Raw genomic sequence first — 22,995 nt, 5'->3', positions numbered from 1 at the left:
TTGAATACCACTTCCCTGGGGTCGGCCTCTTCCGTTCACCTGTAATGTGCCCCAAGTGCCCGGGCCTTTGTCTCATAGCAGGCCTCAGACTTACATGTCTGACTCACTCCTGGCCAGTTCCTAGACCTGCTCCGCACATCCACATCCGTAGTACCCAGCATAGTGTCTGTGGCTCAGTGAGGGTGGATGAATGGATTGATGGGGAACAGGTCAGAGGCTGTGCTGATGGGGAGAAGCAAAGAGGGGTGGCGCAGAGCTAGGGCAAGCAGCAGGATCCATCAGGATCAGAAAGGAAGGCTCATGCTCCTGAGGGCTCTGCCGGGAACCCGTCCCTCCTCCTGTCCCATCAGTTCCCTCCTGGCGAGCCAGGAGTTGTCAAAGCTCTGCACAGAATGAGACCAGCTTCCCTCCTGGCTCTCCTGACTCTGAGCCAGGATGTACCCTTTTGGAGGTTTCCAAGGATTCTCCTACTGCTAGTACCTTCAAGAAGACAGCTCAAGGGGCCTGACAACCCCTGTCCTAGGTAGGACCTAGGTCAGTGCTTGCATTCAGTCCTACTTCTCTATTCATGCTGATGTGTGAGCTGTTAGATGGGCTGGATAAAGAATGAGTGATTTCAATAGATGTATGATAATGTCGCTGACACACTGAACCAGTGCACTCAGGTTACATAAACCACCCTCCTCCCACACACACACACAGAGCACTCCTGGATTATCACCCTTGAGACCATTTTTATTGTAAGGAACAGAAAACTCCGTGAAAAATGGACTAGACAATAAAAGGAACATATTAACTTACATAATTAACAAACAAAATCCACTTGTCTGTATATCAGGGAGGCAGGCATTATTTAATTGAGACTCTAGCTCATTTCTCTACCCTCCTCTGTTGGATTCATTCTCAGGCTTGCTTCCCTCCTGCTCATGGGCAGCTGATACCAACAACCAAGGCTACTTGCTTCCTGAGTTACAGCTGATGAGAGACTGTCCACTCCACAACCATCAGACAGTCCTGAGCTTCATTCTGATTGCAACCCTGCGCATGCTCACTCCTTACTGCTGGGAAAGGTCATTGCTATCATTATGGTGCTCAATGGGTCTTTACTAATTTATTTACCCATACTTAAATGGAAAATTTCAGAGTCTGTGTTTCCTCATGGTTCTATCTTTGGGAACAAGTCTAATGGCTACTGCCTTTCTCCCTGCCAGAGTTGGATCTGGCATCAGGGGTTTCCAGGGCTCCCTGGGAGCAGACAACTGTTGCCTAACAGCTACGTGGCTAACAGTACCACTGCCAGCAAGAACACTCCTTTACTTCACAGAAAGCTCCCCCTTCCTGCTCCACCATGCTAGAGGGCTTGAAATGCCTTGAAATTCTCTCCCTTTGAAGTTGAAATACCACTTCCCTGAAAATAAAATGCATCTTCCCCAAGTGCCTGTCACATAGTGTTGTGGACTAAATTGTGTCCCCTCAAAATTAATGTGTTGAAGTCCTAACCCCTAATGTAACTGTATTTGGAGATGAGACTTTTAAAGAGGTATTAAGGTTAAATAAGGTCATAAGGGTAGGGCCCTAATCCAACATGCCTGCTGTCATTATAAAAGGAAGAGGCCGGGTGCAGTAGCCCATGCCTATAATCCCAGCACTTTGGGAGGCCGAGGCAGGTGGATCACTTGAAGTAAGGAGTTCAAGACCAGCCTGGCCAACATGGTGCAACCTCGTCTCTACTAAAAATACAAAAATTAGCCAGGAATGATGGTGCATGCCTGTAATCCCAGCTACTAAGGAGGCTGAGGCAGGAGAATAACTTGAAGGTTGCAGTGAGCTGAGATCATGCCACTGCACTCCAACCTGGGCAACAGAGCGAGACTCTGTCTCAAGGAAAAAAAAAAAAAAAAGAAGAAGAAGAAGAGGAGGAGACGCCAGGGATGTGTGTGAACAGGGAAAAGCCACACCAGGACACATCAAGAAGACAACCACGGCTGGGCATGGTGGCTCATGCCTGCAATCCTAGCACTTTGGGAGGCAAAGGTGGGCAGATCACCTAAGGTCAAGAGTTTGAGACCAGCCTGGCCAACATGGTGAAACCCCATCTCTACTAAAAAATACAAACATTAGGCCGGGCACAGTGGCTTATGTCTGTAATTCCAGCATTTTGGGAGTACAAAAATTAACTGGACATGGTGGTGTGTGCCTGTAATCCCAGCTACTCAGGAGGCTAAGGCAGAAGAATCACTCTGCACTCTGGCCTGGGCAACAGAGCAAGACTTCATATCAAAAAAAAAAAAAAAAAATTAGCCAGGCATGGTGGCAGGTGCCTGTAATCTGTAATCCCAGCTACTTCAGAGGCTAAGGCACAAGAATTGCTTGAACCCAGGAAGTGGAGGTTGCAATGAGTCAAGATTACGCCACCGCACTCCAGCCTGGGTGACAAAGTGAGACACTGTCTCAAAAAAAAAAAAAAAAAAAAAAAAGACAATTGCCTGCAAGCCAAAGAAAGAGACCTCACCTCAGGAGCCACCAAACTCCCTGACACCTTACTCTTGGACTTTCAGCCTCCAGAACTGTGAGAAATAAATGACTGTTGTTTCAGCCACCCAGTCTGTGGCATTTTGTTATGGCAGCCCAAGCTGACTAAGACACATGGTTACGATCCAATCTCTCAGTAGGATAACCTGCCAGCAGCTGTGTGATGACAGATCTTTAACAACCAGTTCTCCAAGGACAAATGACCTGGTTTGTAGGATTTGCCAATTACCATGGTGTAAATACTTCCACTATGGCCAATTTCAAGTTATCAGTGTGATATTTCTGAATATCAGGTTAAGAAGAGATGTGGCTTTTGTGAGCCAACGCAAGCTGGCTGCAGCATGCCACTGCTTGACAGTCAATGCCAGGAGCAAATATTCTTAGTAGCACATTATATGGCAGGATCTTGTTTGCTTGTTTTTAAAAATAAAATGGTATTTTCCTAGCATGCCTTCACCCCCACCCCAAAAGCACTCACACACCCAGGGCAGGGGTTCTCAAGACAGAAAGGGACTTGATAATACGGCAGTCCATGTTTTCTGCTCTTTCCACTCCTTGCTTTTCACACCTAATGTGCTCAGCACATTAACGCGACATAGGAACTGAGTTGTACAAAGTGGCTGGTTTCCATTTCAGAGCCAAGCCGCTCTCCATGACGGCCAAGAAAAAGGGGAAAGATATTTCCCTCAAAGCCACGCTCTGCATTTTTATGCGTGTTGTTCCCCCATCACCTCCTACAATGTTTCTTCAGTTACACAAATGAGGTATTTCCCAGAAACCTCTTCTTTCCTTCCCATTATTTACCTGACACATTTTAACTTACTTGGGGAAATATTTGCTAATTTTATTTCCATGACGGGTTTTACATCTCTCCCAAGAGCAGTTTTTAAAAGTGCTTGAAATTCATAACTGAGCATCATGGTTCCTTAGACACAAATTTGAATGATTAATTGGATATTTTCCATTCCACTCCAGGTCAGGTTGTGCAGAGCCTGCCCTCTGCCTCTGGCTGCAGCTAACTGTGAAGAATCTGCTTGTCAGTGTACTGGGGCGGCCGGCAGCATCTCCATTTCCTTTATTGTGAACTCTTCGTCTTTATGAGCGATTCCTAGCTGAATTCAAAAGGAGCCCCATTCCCCACCTGAAGTTCTTAGCTCCTGCTTCCTCTGCTCCTCCCCACTTCCTTAGGAAACTGGGCTCTGCCTCAGGCAGGCTTGGCCATGAAGCATCAGCTCTTGGCGCAACAAAAGCGGATCTCTGCAAGCCTGCTAGAAGCCTGCTCCCAACCGCACAATCAGTGAGCCCTCGGGTCCAGCTACTCCGCCTCAGGGATTCCCGTATGGCCACATTTTGGTGATGTTACTGCAGATACTGCGGGATAATTGCAGGAAGCTCGTCTTTGAAGACGGGAACCATCCAGAGGTGTGCTGGGGGAGGCGCCTGCCAACACAAAGAGCCGATTGCGCAGGTCTCTTCCCAACTCCACGTTCAGTGAAGTGATGCTGGTGGCAAGGAAATCAGCAAATATTACGAACCAGGGCGTCCGCCGCCCCCTCACCACACCCTGGCGCATCCACTTACTACACGGCACTGGAAATACCCACTTTTTAAAAATCCCTCACAAGAGACAGCAGCCTGTGCAATTAGAATCTTCTCCATCTCACCCTCCCCATCATTTTCTGGAAGCTCCCCGGTGCTAAATGGGAGCCAAGCAATTGTGAATCACATAGCCTCTTTTGAAGGTGCGTCTTTCTTTTCAGTCCTCATTGACTGTCCTCCCCTTGTTAGGCCCTCTGGTGTTCTCCAAGGGCTGCAGGATCACTCAAAGCTCCTGCCATCGGAGTTTTGCTTTTCTTTACATCGACTTCTCTGTGGGTTTATTTCCAATCACTTCATGATCCAACAGGCAGTCCTGTCTGTTCACTGTGGTTCCCAAATCCCAGGGAGGATGCTACCAATACAGATTTCAGGGCCCAGCCTCCAAGCCAATCAGTGGCACAGGAATCTATGTTTTTGGTTTGCTCCCCAGGTGACTCTGGTATGCCAGCCTAGCTCCAGGCCTAGGGTTGGGATGGCATTCGGAAACCACAGCAAAACCATCTGCAAATGAGTACGTTGCGCTCTTCTTCAGCAGCTCCTGAGAGTTAGGACCCAGCCTGGCTGAGGCTGCAGGACTCACCCAGCCTGTTCTTCTGTTCAGGGCAGACAACATCTGAGGGCTTCCGCTCTGTCATCCTTCAGCCCACATGACATGGGGAGTGTCAGTGACTTTCCTGATTACCCAGGGATGCAAAGGCTGGCTCTGAGGTACAAGAGGGGGTGAACTGATTAATTGCCTCTTGAAAAGCTTAATTGCACATCGTTTTCTAATTTGTCATTTCCAAATGAAGCACAGCCTGTCAGGTGAGTTCAGCTGCACCCAATCAAAGGTCAGACCCCCACCCCCATCATTCCCTGAGTGACTCACAGTTACACCCCACCCCCACGCTGATGATGAGTGGGTGTCTCCCATCTCAGTGGCTCCCAAAATCCAGGTTGCAAATTAATCACCTGGGAGCTTGTTAAAATTCAAATTCCTGGGACCTTCCTGTTTCAGTAGGTTCAGGGTGGGGTCCAGGAACCCCTTCGTTTAACAAGCTCCCCAGGTGAGTTCACTTACGCAGCTAGTTCTGCTTAAGCCAAAATGTCTTTCATGACGTCTGGTCTTCTTAAGGGTATTATATTCCCTGAAGGAATTCCTCTGGAGTAACAATGAGTCAGCTTTTTCCTTAGCTCCTTTTACAAATAAATACTGAGTTTCAGACGTCAAGCCATGCAATTCAGCGGAGGAAAGTGACTAATAGCAGGGGCCATCTGGCCAGCCACACTTCCACTGGGAACACTGGGATATGGTGAGTGACGGGGGAGCATCCCAAACAGGTGGGCTGCTCCCTCAAAGGGAAGGAGGGCACGGATGAGGGCAAAAAAGGCCTCGTCGAAAGAGCTGGAGGGAATGTTCCCCTACCAGGGTTAATTTGTGCAGTTTCTTTTTGTGCGGGTAATCATCAAATTAAATTTTTTAATTACTGAAATTACTTACGCATTTCTTTTGAGAAAAAGAGCATATCAGAACACTATCCACTCCCCAGAGGGGCAAATGCTTTGCTTCCAGGGAAGGGGGTGTCTGGAGGAGTCCATTTTAATTTCATTATAAAACCGGCTTGAGAAATAAAGGTCTGGGATTGACACATATTCCCAGCCAGCTGTGACTTAATGAGTACAATTCAGAGCTTGGAACCTGCTGGCCACATCCATATTAATATGTGTGTGGGAAAAAACAACAGGGAAAGTGACAAACTGCTATCCCTAGTATTTGAAGTGAATTTTAAATGACTATTAAAATGGCTAACACGGGCGAGCATCACTTCGAGGCAGCCCAGCTGTCTGGCCGTCAATAACACCCCTGGTAGGAAGAAGCTGTTTCACACAGATCAGCAAGTCCCGAGTCCCAGGGCCAGGTCAGCAGGTTTGGTAGCAGAGATGCAGCTGTGTTCTGAACCGGATCCATCCCCCAAACCCCAGAACCTGGAAGGGCCTCTCCCCTCCTTTTATCTTGAATTGTTTGTTGCATAACCATCTGAGTCATTATGATGGTAATAGTCTTTGTGATTCTGATTTTCCCAGGCAGAGGCACATGAAAGTAAGAAAAATGTCTTGTTCGAACATTTTGAGATGCTAAAAATAAAAGGTGCTGGGTAAGCCTGTGGTGTTAATAAGTACAAGGCGAGAGGGTGGGTGTGGGTGGCAAAGACAAAGGAAATGCAGAAACCAAGGGCTGTGTGTTTTGACATTCAAGGAGAACAGCCACCTGGTACCGCTGGGAAGAGACCCCGGGCGGATGAGCTAGTGCTATAGTACCCGTGGGTAGAGGTAAGGCTCCTCCTCGGTTCTGGAGAGCAGGGCATGCAGACCCTCAAGGTGAAGGTCTTGGCATTCCCCCAAACTTGCACTTTGTTGCTGCTGTGTGTTGCCAGGAGGCAGTCCTGACTCAGAGCCTGGACTCTCAAATCACACAGATCCTGCCTCCTCCACTTCATTCAAAAGAGTTTCAACTGGGCCATCGGCCTTGACTTTTTCATCTGGAAATGGGGTTAAAATACCAATTTCATTGGGCATTTTCTGAGAACTAAATGAGAAAATTTAAGTACATACTTTGTCTCAGGGTCTGGCACAGAGTAAGTCCTCGGTGCTCTTTGTTACTGTTTCTGACACGTAGCTCAGTAGCATGAAGTTTCCAGGTTATTCTCCAATTAAAAACATCTTTCCGTACATGTCGGACACTCATCCTCTGAGACTAATTGAGCAAGCAAATCAAAGGAGGAGATCATTTTGCTTTGAGCTGCACAAACCCTCTCATTCATTTTCTCTTAAACTGGTATTTTTCAGACTATGTCCTCTGCAATCTGATGATTCCTTGGAGAATTTTGTAAGCTTGCTTTCAATTTACATTTCTTTTTTATATTTTACCAGCTTTAAATGGCAAACCTTTATCAAGTTAGGTTGTAATTTTTTCTAATTTGGTCTTCGGGTCTCTCTCTCGAGAGTGGCCATAAGCCAAGCTAGCCACTCTGTGGGAGAGCACTGGGGTAGGAGTTGGGGGTGGGGGTGTGTGGGTGGGTGATGGTGAAATTAGGTTCAGGTGTGTGCATCAGATAGGCCACAATGGGGAAATGAAACCAAAATTCATGATACATATTATTTACAAGGTCTCAGAAGGGTTAGGGGTCCCAATGGGAGGCCAACAGGAAGTCTGTAGGTAGCGGTGAGCACGGCCATCTGATGAAGCAAGGGGTTTGAGACTTTTTTGAGTGTTTGTTGAGACCAAAAAAACACACAGTTCTGTCACCCAGGCTGAAGTGCAGTGGTGCGATCATGGCTCTGCAGCCTCAACCTCCCAGGCTCAAGTGATTCTCCTGCCTCATCCTCCTGAGCAGTTGGGACTACAGGTGCATGCCACCACAGCCATGACTCTGGCATTGACCATTAGGTTTATTATGGCCGGCAGTTCTGGGCTATGTTGAGCTTTGTATCAGTGGGATAGAACAATAGGGCTATAGCACAAATAATCACACTGGAAGGGGAAGATGTAACCAGACGCCAAAGGTCATGAGGTATGACTAGGTTTCAAATAACTTATGTCAGGCCTAAAAATAGATGCCTCAGCAGGAACTATATTAAGCAATTTATGATGTTATTTGCATGAATAGCTCTTTTAATCTTTACAATTATCCTATAAAGTAAGTGCTATTGTTATCCTCCTTTTACAGATGAGCAAACTAAGGCACAGAGAATTAAGCAGTTTTTCCAAGGCTGGGAAGCTAGTAAATGGCAGAGCTGAGGTTCAAACCCAAGGAATCTGACTCCAGAGCCTTTCTTGGTCACTATTTCACACGCTGTCTCTAAAAACTAACAAACGCATGCAAATACAAACATGCACATTCAGATATTCCATATCAGACTGACTTGGTGGAGACCACCACATCACAAACTAGTGCCACCAGACTAACCTTTTTAGAGGAAAAAAAAACCTCATTCATCTATTCATTCAATGAACAACTGTTTATTAAGTATGTATTATATGCTTCTAAGACCTTCCTATAACTATATGGATGAGAAAGATCATAGCTCTACCCTCATTTTTTTGTTTTGTTTTGTTTTGAGATGGAGTTTCACTCTTGTCCAGGCTAGAGTGCAATGGCACAATCTCAGCTCACTACCAACGGTACACATCTCTTAACCTGATACTCAGAAATACTCATTCATCCAATGATACACATCTCTTCTTAACCTCATATTCAGAAATATCGCACTAATAACTTGAAATTGGCTGTAGTGGAAGTATTTGCACCATGGTAATTGGCAAATCCTACAAACCAGGTCATTTGTTGCTCACTACAACCTCCGCCTCCTGGGTTCCAGCGAATCTCCTGCCTCAGCCTCCTAAGTAGGTGGGATTACAGGTGAGCACCACCATGCCCGGCTAATTTTGTATTTTTAGTAGAGACAGAGTTTCATGATGTTGGTCAGGTTTGTCAGGTTGGTCTCGAACTCCTGACCTCAAGTAATCCACCCACCTCAGCCTCCCAAAGTGCTGGGATTACAAACATGAGCCACTGTGCCCGGCTTCTACCCTCATTTCTTAAAAATACTCAGATCTGGTTCTTGCTTTGGCAGCAAACATCCTAAAGTTGGAATGATACACAGATTAGCATGGCTGCTGCCCAAGGATGACATGAAAATTCATGAAATGTTCCATATAAAAAAGAAGTGGAAAAAAAAATGCAGGCTGTATTTATCCATTCACTTAAAATCAAACCCAGCATAATAGTGAGCTGTGCAGTAACTGGCGAGTGAGGGCACTGGGTGGTAAACAGAACATATTAATCATCTGAATGTTTATTATGATTTGGATGCTACTCAGTGGACTTGTATTCGTGACAAGACACGTTGGCAGTAGATTCAATTTTTCAACAAAAATCTGTCTTTTCAAGCATTTAGATTAGTTTAATTGAAAGATATCCTGAGAGTCCCAGCACGTTGTTAAAGGCTGTGACCACTTGCAATCACACATAGGTGGGAATCAGGGTTTTATTGATTCCATGCAACAGAACCATCAGACAGGAGGAAATACTTGATGCTGAGGCCCAATTAAACCTCATTTAAGTTTTTTATTTTTAGGCCAGACTCAGTGGCTCATGCCTGGACTCCAGTACTTTGGGAGGTGGAGGCAGGAGGATTGCTTGAATCCAGGAATTTCTACAAAAAAAATTTAAAAATTAACCAAGCATGGCAGTGTGTGCCTGTAGTCCCAGCTACTCAGGAGGCTGAGGAGGGAGGATTGCTTGAGCCCAGAAGGTAGAGGTTATAGTGAGCTGTGATTGTGCCACTACATTCCAGCCTGGGAGACAGAGTGAGACCTTGTCTTAAAAAAAAAAAAAAAAAACAAAAATTTCATTGAGAGAGGGTAACATTTTGATTGAGTTTCAAAATTGGTGTTCCCTATCATCAAAATCTATTGCAAATGTTCATCTGTTAATACTAATGTGTAATGAAATGTTATGTATTTCAACTGTGAAAATGTCTTTTTAGACAGGTACTACCAAATACTGATAGCAATTTATGAGCATATAATTTTAGTTGAGCATATTTATTGCTGGGAAGGCATTTAGAGAATCTCCTCCGGTTGTTCTTCTGTATCCTTTGTAATATCCTTTATAACAAACTGGTAAACTCAAGTGTTTCCCTGAGCTCTATGAGCCATTCTAATGAATGATCAAACCCTAGAAGGGGCTTATGGAAACCTCTGATTTATAGCCTTGGTCAGAAGCACAGGAGGCCTGTACTTGTGACTGGGACCTGAAGTAGGAGCCGGTCTTCCAGGACTGAGCCCTTAACTTGTTAGTTCTGATGCTAACTCCAGGTAGATGGTGTCAGAATTGATTGAAATTTAGGACAAGCTGGTGTCCACTGGAGAATGGATGTGTGGGAGGAAAACAACCCCACACGTTTGGTATCAGAAGTGAAGTACGAGAGTGAGTGTGAGTACAGAGAGGAAAAAGTTTCTTTCCTATTCAGTTTGTAAGTAGTAAAGCTGGATTGCAACACAGAATGACTGGCCCCAAGCCTATGCTTAATATTATCTTTTATATTTGTATCATAGTCTACGAACTGATTTTATTTTTATTTTTTATTTTATTTTACTTTATTATTTTTTTTAGATGGAGTCTCGCTTTGTCACCCAAGCTGGAGTACAGTGGTGCAATCTCGGCTCACTGCAACCTCCCCTTCCTGGGTTCAAGCAATTCTCCCGCCTTAGCCTCCCGAGTAGCTGGGATTACAGGCGCCCGCCACCATACCGGCTAATTTTTTTGTATTTTTAGTAGAGATGGGGTTTCACCATGTTGGCCATGCTGGTCTCGAACTCCTGACCTCAAGTGATCTGCCCACCTCAGCCTCCCAAAGTGCTGGGATTACAGGCGTGAGCCATCACACTTGGCCTAATTTTATTTTTATTTATTTATATTTTTTTGAAATGGAATATTGTTCTGTCACCCAGGTTGAAGTTCAATGGTATGATCTCAGCTCACTGCAATCTCTGCCTCCCAGGTTCAAGCAATTCTCCTGCCTCAGCCTCCCAAGTAGCCGGGACTACAGGCATGTACCACCATGCCCAACTAATCTTTATATTTTTAGTAAAGATGGGGTTTCACCATTTGGTCAGGTTGGTCTTGAACTCCTGACCTCAAGTGATCCATCTACCTCAGCCTCCCAAAGTGTTGGGATTACAGGCATGAGCCACCATGCCCGGCCAGCCACTGGGCCCAGCCTAATTTTATTTTTAAAACCTACTTTTCCTCCATTTAATTCATCTTGAACATCATAAAGATGATTCTTGAAAAAATACTCTAGCTTCACTTAGATGTGTTAAGTCAGGGCATGTCTGCTAAGGCTCAGGCAAGCATTCTCCTTAAAAAAGCAGTTTATCATATTTGCAGCACCTAGAAGATGAATTTGCTTAAAAAAGAAAAAAAAAGCAGAGTTACTCTTCTCTGCTTTGAAACCGTGATGGAAGAATACAAGGTCAGGAAATATGATGATTCATGTTAATACCTATGTTTGTAAATATTTTTTAGGGGGAAGAATCATATTCAGTTTTTTCAGGTTTAACATAAATGGTTACTTGATAACGAAAGTTATAGCTCTGGTTAAGAAGATAAGAATTAGAGGTTAAAAAGAAACTATAAAATAGACTATAATTTCCATTTACAGAGTCTTATTAAATTGGCATCATTCTAAAACATATAAGCAAAGATTAATAGTTTGACAATGTAAAAATTTTAAACTCCTGTGTATCAAAACAACAGGAACCACATATAAAAAATAACAAACCAACTGAAATATTTGAGGAAACAAACCAATAGTTAATATAAAACACTCCACAAACTAAGCAGAATAAATGAACTCCCTGATGGGCAAAAGCAATTCACAAAAGAAAATTAAACATATAAAAAGTGCTTGACCTCACGAGTAATAAAAGGAATGAAAAATGAAGCAATAACAAAATATTCTAGAGGAGGTAATATCCCAGAGGCACTGCACCATCCCTGGTTGGTTTCCCTAAACTCAGCCTACACCTTTGTACCTTTTCTTTTATTAGATGTCCCTCAATTGCCCAGGTTTAGCGTGCCACCTGTTTCCTGTCAGGCCCTGACTGATGTTGGCAAGATGTATGAAATCAGAATCTAAGTTCTATTTATAAGAAAGTTCATTAGCAGCATTACCTATAATAGCAAAAACAAAACAGAAATAACCAAAATAAGAGACTGATTAAGCAAATTATGATACCTCCACATAGAATATAAAAATATAGATGGGTGCAGTGGTGTGTGCCTGTAATCCTAACTACTTGGGAGGCTGAGGCAGGAGGATCACTTGAACCCAGGAGTTCAAGGCTAGTCTGAAAAACATGGTAAGACCCCCGCCTCAAAAACAAAATAATATAAAAATATATTAACAATCATCTTCTTAAAGAATATTACTGAAAAGATGAAGCATACACACTATATTCCTAAATTAAAAACACACAAAATTGTGTATATAATAATGTCCCATTTTGTTAAAAAAATTTAATGGGAAAAACATTAAACCATATAATGTTACATTTTAATAGAGTATATAAATATGTGCTTACATATCATATATAAAACAGTATGTGTTATGTTTGTTTTATATATAAGTTTTATAATATACCATATTACATTTATATTTTATATACAATGTATAATATATATAGATTTATTGATTCATTATGTCACTTTTTATAAAGAATTCTCTACACCTCTACTGGTACATGTTTATGTCATGTATCTGCTTATATAAACCAGATAATATACATGTTACAAATCACATACACGTATATACATGCATGAATGTACAGCGCTCTCCCACTTGTCATCCGAGGTCACTCAGTCCTCTGGGACTGAAATAAAACGGGTTGTATCCTCCAGTTCACGTTGGTGTAAAGTACAATGAACAGTGTCCTCCTCAAGTTTATCCAGATTCCCAGGGGCTCACTGCTGCCTCTGGACTATGGGGTTTATTCTCAGACCAACCAGACTTCTTTTTTCCTTCTCTGCCCCAGCTCAGAGATGGGATTCAGCCATTTCTCTGGATTCCTCCAAAACCACCTTTGCAAGGAAAATGAGCATGTGGCATATGTTTTCTTTCTTCCTTTTTTTCTTTTTAGAGATCGGATCTGGTTCTCTTGCCCAGGCTGGTCTTGAACTCCTGGACTCAAGCAATCCTCCCACCTTGGCCTCCCAAAGTGCTGGGATTACAGGCGTGAGCCTGCACCACGCCCAGCCTAGCGTTCTCTCAATGTTCAGAGCAGCACAGCGTGGATGCCTCTTGCGTAGAAGGCCCCCGCTGCTTGCAGGGCTCTGGCTGCCGGGGTGGGGCGGGGCCTGGGGGCGGCGGTGTTTGCGCCCCTCCAGGCTGGCCTTCCCTCTAGGATTTCCTCGCTTCAGTGTGTCCCCCACCTTCCCATCTTGTGCTACACCTCCTGGCATTACAGACAAGACCCCTTGATGACTGTGACAGACGTCCGGGTCTGGGATAGAAGATAACAAGGAGAAAGCCTTACCAGTCCATCCTCCCACAGCCACCAGGAGGAGTGAGAACGATGCCAGCACAGCTCAGCACACAGCACAGCGCACAGCACAGAGCACGTAGAGCGCAGCACACAACAAAGCACACAGCGCACGGAGCACAGCACAGAACACACACGCACAGCACACAGCGCACAGAACAGTACACAGCGTGCACAGCACAGAGCACACAGCGCATAGCACGCAGCGCACACTGCACAGCACAGCACACAGCGCACAGCACAGCACACAGCGCACAGTGCGCACGGAGCACACAGCGCACGGAGCACACAGCGCACGAAGCACACAGCGCACGGAGAGCACAGCACGGCGCAGGCTTCTGAAGCAGATTCTGAAGAAAGTCCTGACTCCACCACTTACCAGCTGTGCGATTTGGGGCACAGTTCTTTCCCTGCCTTAGTTTATTTATCTACAGAATGGGATAGCACTAATATTTAGTAGGGTTGCTGAAAATTAAATGAGTTAAATATAGAAGAATATCTTTGAACTTTGCAGGCAGTAGAGAAGTTTCTTAGAGTTAATATGTATGAAGTGCTTAGTGTTTGGTACATAGTAAATAATATTCAATGTTATGTTTTTCTCCACAAATATGAATTATGTCCTCAGCCACTGTAACCACCCAAGGGGTTCACCTTGCTGCTGCCTAGACTGAGCAGATTCATCAAGACAGGAGAATTGCAATAGAGAAAGCGTAATTTACGCAGAGCCCACTGTGCAGGAGACCGGAATTTTTTTTTGTTTGTTTGTTACTCAAATCGGTCTCCCCAAGCATTCAGGGAGCCGAGTTTTTAAGGATAACTTGGTGGGTGGGGGGAAGCCAGTGAGCCAGGAGGGCCGATTGGTCAAGGATGAAATCATAGGAAGTCGAAGCTGTTGTCTTGTGCTGAGTCAGTTCCTGGGGGGCCAGGGGTACAAGATCAGATGAGCCAGTTTATTGATCTGGGTGGCACCAGCTGATCCATCAAGTGCAGGGTCTGCAAAATATCTAAAGCACTGATCTTAGGAGCAGTTCAGGGAGGGTCAGAATCCTGTAGCCTCCAGCTGCATGACTCCTAAACCATAATTTTTAATCTTGTGGCTAATGTTAGTCCTACAAAGGCAATCTACTCCCCAGGCAAGAAGGAGGTCTGCTTTGGGAAAGGGCTGTTACTGTCTTTATTTAAATTAGAAAAACTAAGTATCTCCCAAAGTTAGTTCAGCCTATGCCCAGGAATGAACAAGGACAGCTTGGGGGTTAGAAGCAAGATGGAGTCAGTTAAGTACGATCTCTTCCACTGTCTCAGTCATGATTTTACAAAGGCCGTTTCACCAGCCCTCCCATGAACGTGCAGGAGCAGCTAAAGGCAGTTTGGTTTTGAATTACATGTTTATCCTTGTATCTAAACTACCAGAAGAATGTATTTCAAAATGTAGGAGATGGGGCTGGGCGAGGTGGCTCTCACACCTGTAATCCCAGCACTTTGGGAGGCTGAGGGGGGTGGATCACTTGAGTCCAGGAGTTCAACACCAGGCTGGGAAACATGGTGAAACCCTGTCTCTACAAAAAATACAAAAAAATAATTAGCCGCACATGGTGGTGTGCACCCAGCTACTCAGGAGGCTGAGATGGGAGGATCTGCAGTGAGCTGTGATTGCGCGGTCGCACTTCAGCCTGCGTGACAGAGTGAGACCCTGTCTCAAAGAAAACAAAAGTAGGAGATGGGATTATGGTGCTTATTTTTTTTCTTTTCTTTTCTTTGTGCCCTTTCAAATTTTCCAAATTTTGTATATTGAGCATTTGTTATTTTTGCAACTATGGAAAATGCCCATTTTCCTTCCCCCCAAAAGGCAAGAGAAGCCTCCTGGGATGATAATGGTGTAGGTTAGGAGAAACTTGTTCCCGTGAGTTGATTAAAGCTCAAACACCAGGCAGGGCTCCTTGGGAAACGGGTGGACCTTAAAAATGAATGATTCCCTGCTGTTCGCATCTCAGAAGAAACCTGTGTTTATTTATTGCTCTTCAGACTTGCCATTTCAGCATGTTGAAAAGAAACCAAACAAAGAGAAATTAAAAGTGCATCACTTGATTCCTTCCTACAAGCCAAATTGTTCTGAAAATTTCCCCCTTGGATTCCCAGATTTTAAGAGGCTTAGCTTGCTTCTGCCCCTAATTGCTCTATTAATTTAATCTGCTCAAAGTCTCCCAAGAGTCTAGGTCATCGGCCTTTGGGGCTGACTGTCTGGTCTGGACTGGTCTCCTCCATAGACAGTTTTGCTGAGATGTTTTACATGTTACCTCTATCTTCTATTTTGCTAGTTTTCTCCTTCCAAGAGGGTTTCTCCTGACCTAATTAAATGAGTTCTGGTATTTGCGTGAATTTGCCCATTGAAATGATGTGAACCTATTTTCCTTTCTTCAGTGGAGACCTAGAGCTACACATTTGTCCTAATTTTCCTGTTTGGGTTCCTGATCATTTATCTTATGAGCACTCTGTAGCTTAATGTGTATCTAGCATAAATTGACTCTTTGCATAAAAACATACTCGGCAAATTTGTCTTTCTGAGCCTTCATTTCCTCATCTGTAAAGTGGGGACAAAAACATACGTATTCAGGCCAGATGCAGTGGCTCATGCCTATAATCCCAACACCTGAGGAGGCCAAGGCGGGTGGATCACTTGAGGTCAGGAGTTCGAGACCAACCTGACCGACATGACGAAACCCTATCTCTACTAAAAATACACAAATTAGGCAGGTGTGGTAGCGCATGCCTGTAGGCCCAGGCTGAAGCAGGAGAATCGCTTGAACCCAGGGGGTGAGCTGAGATTGCGCCAGTGCACTCCAGCCTGGACAATAGAGTGAGACGCCATCTAAAAAAATATACATGTGTATGTATTTGTTTCCTGGGATGCTGTATCAAATGACCTCAAACTGGGTGGCTTAAAACGATAGAAATGTATTCTCTTATAGTTTTAGAGGCCAGAAGCTCAGAACTAAGATGTCAGCAAGGTCAAGCTCCCTCCAAAGAGATTCCTGGAAGGGGAGGATCCTTCCAGCTCTGGCCTTCTCTAGCTTGTGGCAACAAAGATCTGACCTTCTGCTTCTATCCTCACGTGGCCTTCTTTCCTGTGTCTCTCCTGTCTCAAATCTTTTTTTCCTCTGTCTTGTAAGGATACCAGCCATTAGATTTACTATAAATCCAGGATAATTTCATCCCCAAATCAATAACTCAGTTATATCTGCAAAGACCCTATTTTCAAATAAGGTCACATTCACAGGTATCTAGAGTCACAATTTGGACATATATTTTGGGGAAACACTATTCTATTACTACAACATATGAATCTTATTGAGTTGCTCTGTGAATATTAACATGAAATGCCAGGCCGGTCATGGTGGACAATACCTGCAATCCCAGTGCTTTGGGAGGCCAAGGTGGAAGGACTGCTTGAGGGCAGGAGTTTGAAACCAGCCTGGGTAACATAGTGAAACCCCATCTCTACTGTGCATGGTAGTGCATGCCCATAGTCCCAGCTACTTGGGAGGCTGTCGAGAGGATCACTTGAGCCTGAGAGATCAAGGCTGCAGTGAGCTATGATTGTACCACTGCATTCCAGCCTAAGTGACAGAGCAAGACCCTGTCTCTTTTTTTTTTTTTCTTTTTTAAAGAGGCTGGGCGCTGTGGCTGTGGCTCACGCCTGTAATCCCAGCACTTTGGGAGGCCGAGGTGGGTGGATCATGAGGGCAGGAGATCAAGACTATCCTGGCTAACATGGTGAAAGCCTATCTCTACTAAAAATACAAAAAAATTAGCTGGGCGTGGTGGTGGGTGCCTGTAGTCCCAGCTACTCGGGAGGCTGAGGCAGGAGAATGGTGTGAACCCAGGAGGCGGAACTTGCAGTGAGCCGAGATGCCGTCTCAAAAGGAAGGAAGGAAGGAAGGAAAGAAGAAAGGAAGGAGGGAGGGAGGGAGGGAGGGAAGGAGGGAAAGAGGGAAGAAAAGAAGGGAAAGAAAGAGAAAGAAGCCAGCCAGCCGGCTCGGTGGCTTACTCCTGTCATCCCAACACTTAGGGAGGCCAAGGTGGGTGGATCACCTGAGGTCAGGAGTTCAAGACCAGCCTGGCCAACATGGTGAAACCCCGTCTCTACTAAGAGTACAAAAATTAGCTGGGCGTGGTGGCAGGTGCCTGTAATCCCAGCTACTCAGGAGGCTGAGGAAGGAGAATTGCTTGAGCCTGGTAGCCAGAGGTTGCAGTGAGCCAAGATTGTACCACTGCACTCCAGCCTGGGCAACAGGGTGAGAATACTTCTCAAAAAGAAAAAAAGAAAATGATATGGTAATATACACCGTATGTGCTTAACCAATAATAATCACCATAACTGCTATCACCACAAGAATACTTACATTGGGCCAAGCCTCATACCAAGCCTATCTGTGCCAGAACTGGGGCTCCAACACAGGTTGTTGTGGCTTGGAGCCCATGCACTGCTCTGCTGCACTCAATTGCCTTGGACTCATCTCTATACTTCTCTGCTGTGACCCAGCACCTCACCCTCTACCCCTTCCACATTTTGCACATTCGCCCAGAGTTATGTGTGGTGGTGTTTATTGGGAAGAATTAGCAATGGAGGATAGGAAGAGAGAGAGAAGTTTCTCTGAGTCCTTGTGAAGGCAGCTGACTTGCCCCAGGGTGAGTGATCTAAGGAGGGAGTCACAATGTCTTTGTTGCCCTCATCTGGAAAGTCACATGTCACTTCTGTGGCCCTTTATTGATTGGAATTTAGTCAGTAAGGATAGCCCCTACTAAAGGGGAGGAGACATAGGTGTCACCCTTTGAAAGAAGTATCAAAGAATCTGTAGACGTATTTAAAAACTACCACACTACCTATGGGGGAGAGATAACCTTTGTCTAGGAACAGAATCAGGCTCTTTAGCCAAGCCACTATGAGTGGTGCAGAGGGAGGCTGGAGCTGGGTTTAGGAGCAGGGGCTGAGGAGTGCTAAATTGTTCCAAGGTGTTGCAATTCAATGGGAAGAATTTGAATTTGAGGTCAAAAGAAGAGAAGAAGATGAAAAGGGGAGTGAGGAGAGAGGATGTAACTGCATGATTGGTTCATTTTGCCTGCTGCCCAGATACAGCCAGTTGATCAAGACAGGAGAATTGTAATAGAGAAAGAGTTTAATGCACGTAAAGCTGGCTAGACAGGAGACTGGAATTTTATTGTTACTCAAATTGGTCTCCCCAAAAACTGGAGGCTAGAATTTTCTAAAGATAGTTTGGCATGAGGGGCTAGGGAGTGGCTGCTCCTGACTGGTTGGGGATGCAGTCATAGGGGTGTGGAAATGGTCCTTGTATGCTGAGTCCACTTCTAGGTGGGGACCACAGGACCTGTTGAGGGTTGAGTCTCTGGTCCCAGTGGAGTCACCTGGTCATCAGAAATGCAAAAGTCTGAAAAGACATCTCAAAAGGTCAATCTTAAGTTCTACAATAGTAATGTTATTTACAGAAGTAATTGAGGAAGTCACAAATATTATGACCTCCAGAACAATGGCTGGTAATTGTTGAACTGTGCCTACATTTCAGCAGAATTCAGACCCCTCTCATCCTCCAAACCTAGTAGTCTTTCATTACGTTTACAAAGGCAGTTTAGTTTTAGGAAGGACTATTATTTAGGCTATAAATTAAATTTCTCCCAAAGTTAGCTTGGGCCACACACAGGAATGACGAAGTGCGGTTTGAGGGTTAGTGGCAAGAGGGAGTTGGTTAGATCAGATCTCTTTCACTGTCATAATTTTCTCACTGTTGTTTCTCACTGCCTTTTGCAAAGGCAGTTTCAAGGAGGGAGAGTAGGAGCACACCTTTCTGGCCACAAGTGGGGTGGCAGAAAGATTTATAAGAACAGGGCTTGCTAAAACATTTACTGTTGTGTTGCTGGAATATAAGACTCCTCCATTTTATGAAACCATCAATCAAGCTTGCTACACATGCTCTCTCTCCCTCTCTCTACACACACACACACACACACACACAGAGATACACAGATTCCTTGTGCGAGAGGCTTTTAATGGTCACTCTAAGGAGCTAAGGTTTAGTTCTGGGTTCACAGAGTGCTGAGCAGCGACCACACTTGAGGGCAGCAAGCGATCCGTGAACTTACCTATGCCACAGAAGAAGATGCTTTGGCCCTGAGGCCCCTGGAAATTCTCAGCAATCTAGGAAAAGGCAATGGTGTTTCCCTGAGCCTGGAAAAGGAGGCAATCTTAAGAAACAGTGGCCTAGCAGCAGTCCCAAACCACCTGAGAGTGCTCACCTGGGAAGGGCAGGGCCTGTTGTTCTTTCCAGAAACAGCCTTCAGGCAAGAGGAAATTGTGATTAGCTATTCTACGGCAGTGCAGGGGGTGAGTATTAGCTCTTTGGCATTAATTCTGTTGTTAATTGTCCTTGGAGGACTCTGTGTTTTCTGAGAAAACGCTAAGATGTTGTTTTGCAGGTTTTCTTCTTTATTTCAAGTCATTTGCTTTTATCTTCCATAATAAACGGTGGTTTGGGAGTAAGGGTATTTGTGGGCTTCAGGCTTAATTAAGTCTGAAAAGTAGATTTAACGTCAGTAAACTTCAAGCCTGCTTGATAGTCCCTCTCATTCTATTCCACGAAGTTACTGAATTTGTACATAAGTGCTCTTTTGAGAAACATGAGGCCCTGTTGAGCAATCTCTTAAAAGAAAGAACATCCCTGACATTTTCATATTTAACAACACAACAACAACAACAACAACAAAACCCACTTTGGGCAAGGTAAGGTACTAAAAGAAAGAAGGTTAAGTCTGGGAAGAGTCCCTCCCCTCCCCTCCCCTCCCCTCCCCTTCTCAGACAGAGTCTCACTGTTTCCCAGGCTGGAGTGCAATGGTGCAATCTCGGCTCACTGCAACCTCTGCCTCCCGGGTTCAAACGATTCTCCTGACTCAGCCTCCCAAGTAGCTGGGATTACAGGTGCCCACCATCACGCCCAGCTAGTTTTTGTATTTTAGTAGAGATGGGGTTTCACCATGTTGGCCAGGCTGGTCTCAAACTCCTGACCTCAGGTGATCTGCCCGTCTCGGCCTCCCAAAGTGCTGGGATTATAGGCATGAACCACCGAACCTGGCCAGAAAGAGTATTTTAAAGCTTAAATGTTGAATGTTTCTTCAAGACTGTTTAGAGGCCAGGTCATTGTATTTAAAAGTCTTTTCTGGATTTTAGTAAGTCATTGTGCTCTTCAAGGGTGGGGCTGGGTCTTGGTTCTGTCTGTAACTCCCAGTGCCTGACATAGTCTGTGCTCAATAAACATTTGTCGACTTGGGCGTTCATAGGAGACCATTAACACTGAGAGAGGGGTTAGGATCTTTTTCTAGAATATTTCCAAAGGTCAAAACATTTTGGAAATCACAATGAAGTTCCTGATCAAAAGGGCCTGAATTTCCTTGTTCCTTACTAATTTTGATCAGGATTTGAAAGAGGGAAGTTCCCAGGGCAGGGTTTGGGGGGATGTGGGGGAAGATGGCAGGTGGCTGGTGTATTTGTCCATGCTGTATATGCATGTTAAGGCTGGTGTTTTTAGTCTACACTGTACAACCCTGAATGCGCCCAATATCATCTGATCTTGGAAGGTTGGTGTTTTTAGGCAGCCTGTTGACTATTTTCAAAAGCTTTCATTCCCAAAGGCCATTCGAAATAACTAAATGTTGAGTCGATTTTGGAAGGAATCCAGGCTGGGTGAGGTGGCTCACACCTGTAATCCCAGCACTTTGGGAGGCCAAAGCAGGAGGATTGCTTGAGGTTAGGAGTTTAAGCCTGGGCAACATAGAGAGACTCTACTCTGACTCTATTGAAAACAAACAAACAAACAAAAAAAACCCATTGTAGTGGCATACCACAGCTCCTCAGGAGGCTCAGGTGGGAGGATTGCCTGAGTCTGAGAGTTCTAGGCTGAAGTGAGCTATGATTGCACCACTAAACTCCAGCCTGGGCAACAGAGTAAGACTCTGTCTCTAAAAAAATTTTTTTATTTAAAAAATAAAAACAAAAGTGGGGGGCCACATGAATCTTTCCCTTTGATGTTGAATTAAATACTTTTTTTTTTTTTTTTCCCCCTAAGACAGTGTCTTGCTTTTTCACCCAGGCTGGAGTGCAGTGGTGCAATCACGGCTTACTGCAGCCTCAGCCTCCTGGGCTCAAGTGATCCTCCCACCTCACTCTGCCATGTAGCTGGGACTACAGGTGTGCCACTACACCTGGCTTTTTTTTTTTTTTTTTTTTTTTTTAGAGATAGGATCTCACTGTATTGCCCCGATGGTCTCATACTCCTGGGCTCAAGCAATGTTCCTACCTCGGCTTCCCAGAGTGTTGGGATTACAGGTATGAGCCACCTCGCCGAGCTAGATACCTTCTTGCATTGCTTTCCCATCCTTTCATCTGTATATTTTTGAGTCTCCTAATAGTTGTTGAATTCCATGAGCATAAGGGCTACATCTGTCCCCTCTCAACTCCCCACAGCACTCTATTTTGGCCCCCACCCTCTAGTCACATCTGCTACTAGCCTGTCTCCAAGCTCACAGATCCTGCCTCCAGGCTGGGTACACACACCCAGTTTCTTAAATAATGTAAGAGTCAGCTGGAGCCTTCTTGCCCCTTAAGATCCAGAGAAGATTTTCTGGAGTACAGCATTCTACAGACTAGAAAGCCCAGTGCCTCCTGTAAGACTTCTGCAAGTTCCCAGGAGACCTGAGGTCTGGTTGCCTCTCGTTCTGACCTTCTGCTTCTGTGAATTAGTTCAGCATAGGGCTCATCTTGCTATTTTGTATAACTCAAATGCAAGCCTCAGCCATTTCCTCGTTTTCCATAAATTCACACTGACATGTCTTTGCGTGTGCAGCAGACTCTATTTTTACTAAAAATTCAGGAAGATGGAGGGCTTTACACTGCAGAAAATCAGGCAGCTTTTTAGAGACAGTTTTGCTATGTTGCCCAGGCTGATCTGAAACTCCTGGTCTCAAGTGATCTTCCCACCTCAGCCGCTCCAGTAGCTGGCACTATAAGCATGAGCTACCACACCCAGCAAAAGTCAGGCAATTTAAAAGTGAACATTAGTCATACTTTATAATCTCCTTGGTCGTGTTCTTAAAAACATCCCTCAGCCATTTCTACCACCTTTTATGAGGTTACAAAATCACCTATTTTTTCCTTTTCTCTTCTTACCTCTTTTCCGTTCTCCCAGGAGAAAACAACACAAAACATCAGTACCACCGCCCACACACACACACACACACACACACACACACACTCTCCTCCCATTTTCCAGGCATCCCTTACATATTCAAGGACTATATTGCAGTTTGTTTGTTTGTTTTTCATGTCTGAGAAAACATCTTTGTTTTTGTTTGTTTTTTACTTTTTTGTTTGTTTGGTTTTTTGTTTTGAGATGGAGCCTCAGTCTGTCATCCAGGCTAGAGTGCAGTGGTGCAATCTCAGCTTACTGCAACCTCGCCTCCCGGGTTCAAGCAATCCTCCTGCCTCAGCCTCCCAAATAGCTGAGATTACAGGTACCTGCCCCCATGCCCAGCTAATTTTTGTATTTTCAGTAGAGACGGGGTTTCACCATGTTGGCCACGCTGGCCTCGAACTCCTGACCTCAAGTGATCTGCCCACCTCAGCCACCCAAAGTGCTGGGATTACAGGCATGAGCCACCAAACCGGCCTTTATTTATTTATTTATTTATTTTTCAATAGGTTTTTGGGGAACAGG

The 22,995-nt window shown here is 44.8% G+C and overlaps 1 pseudogene; it reads left to right on the top strand.

The window, feature by feature from the left end:
- The first annotated feature begins 8,733 nt into the window (after positions 1 to 8,733).
- On the top strand, positions 8,734 to 8,833 carry LOC112630835 (annotated as a pseudogene).
- Positions 8,834 to 22,995: the final 14,162 nt, after the last annotated feature.

This window comes from Theropithecus gelada, chromosome 8 (genome assembly GCF_003255815.1).
Source record: "Theropithecus gelada isolate Dixy chromosome 8, Tgel_1.0, whole genome shotgun sequence".
Taxonomy (NCBI): Eukaryota; Metazoa; Chordata; class Mammalia; order Primates; family Cercopithecidae; genus Theropithecus; species Theropithecus gelada.
Note: the sequence above shows the minus strand (reverse complement) of the source record. Positions and strands in the feature narration are given on the sequence as shown.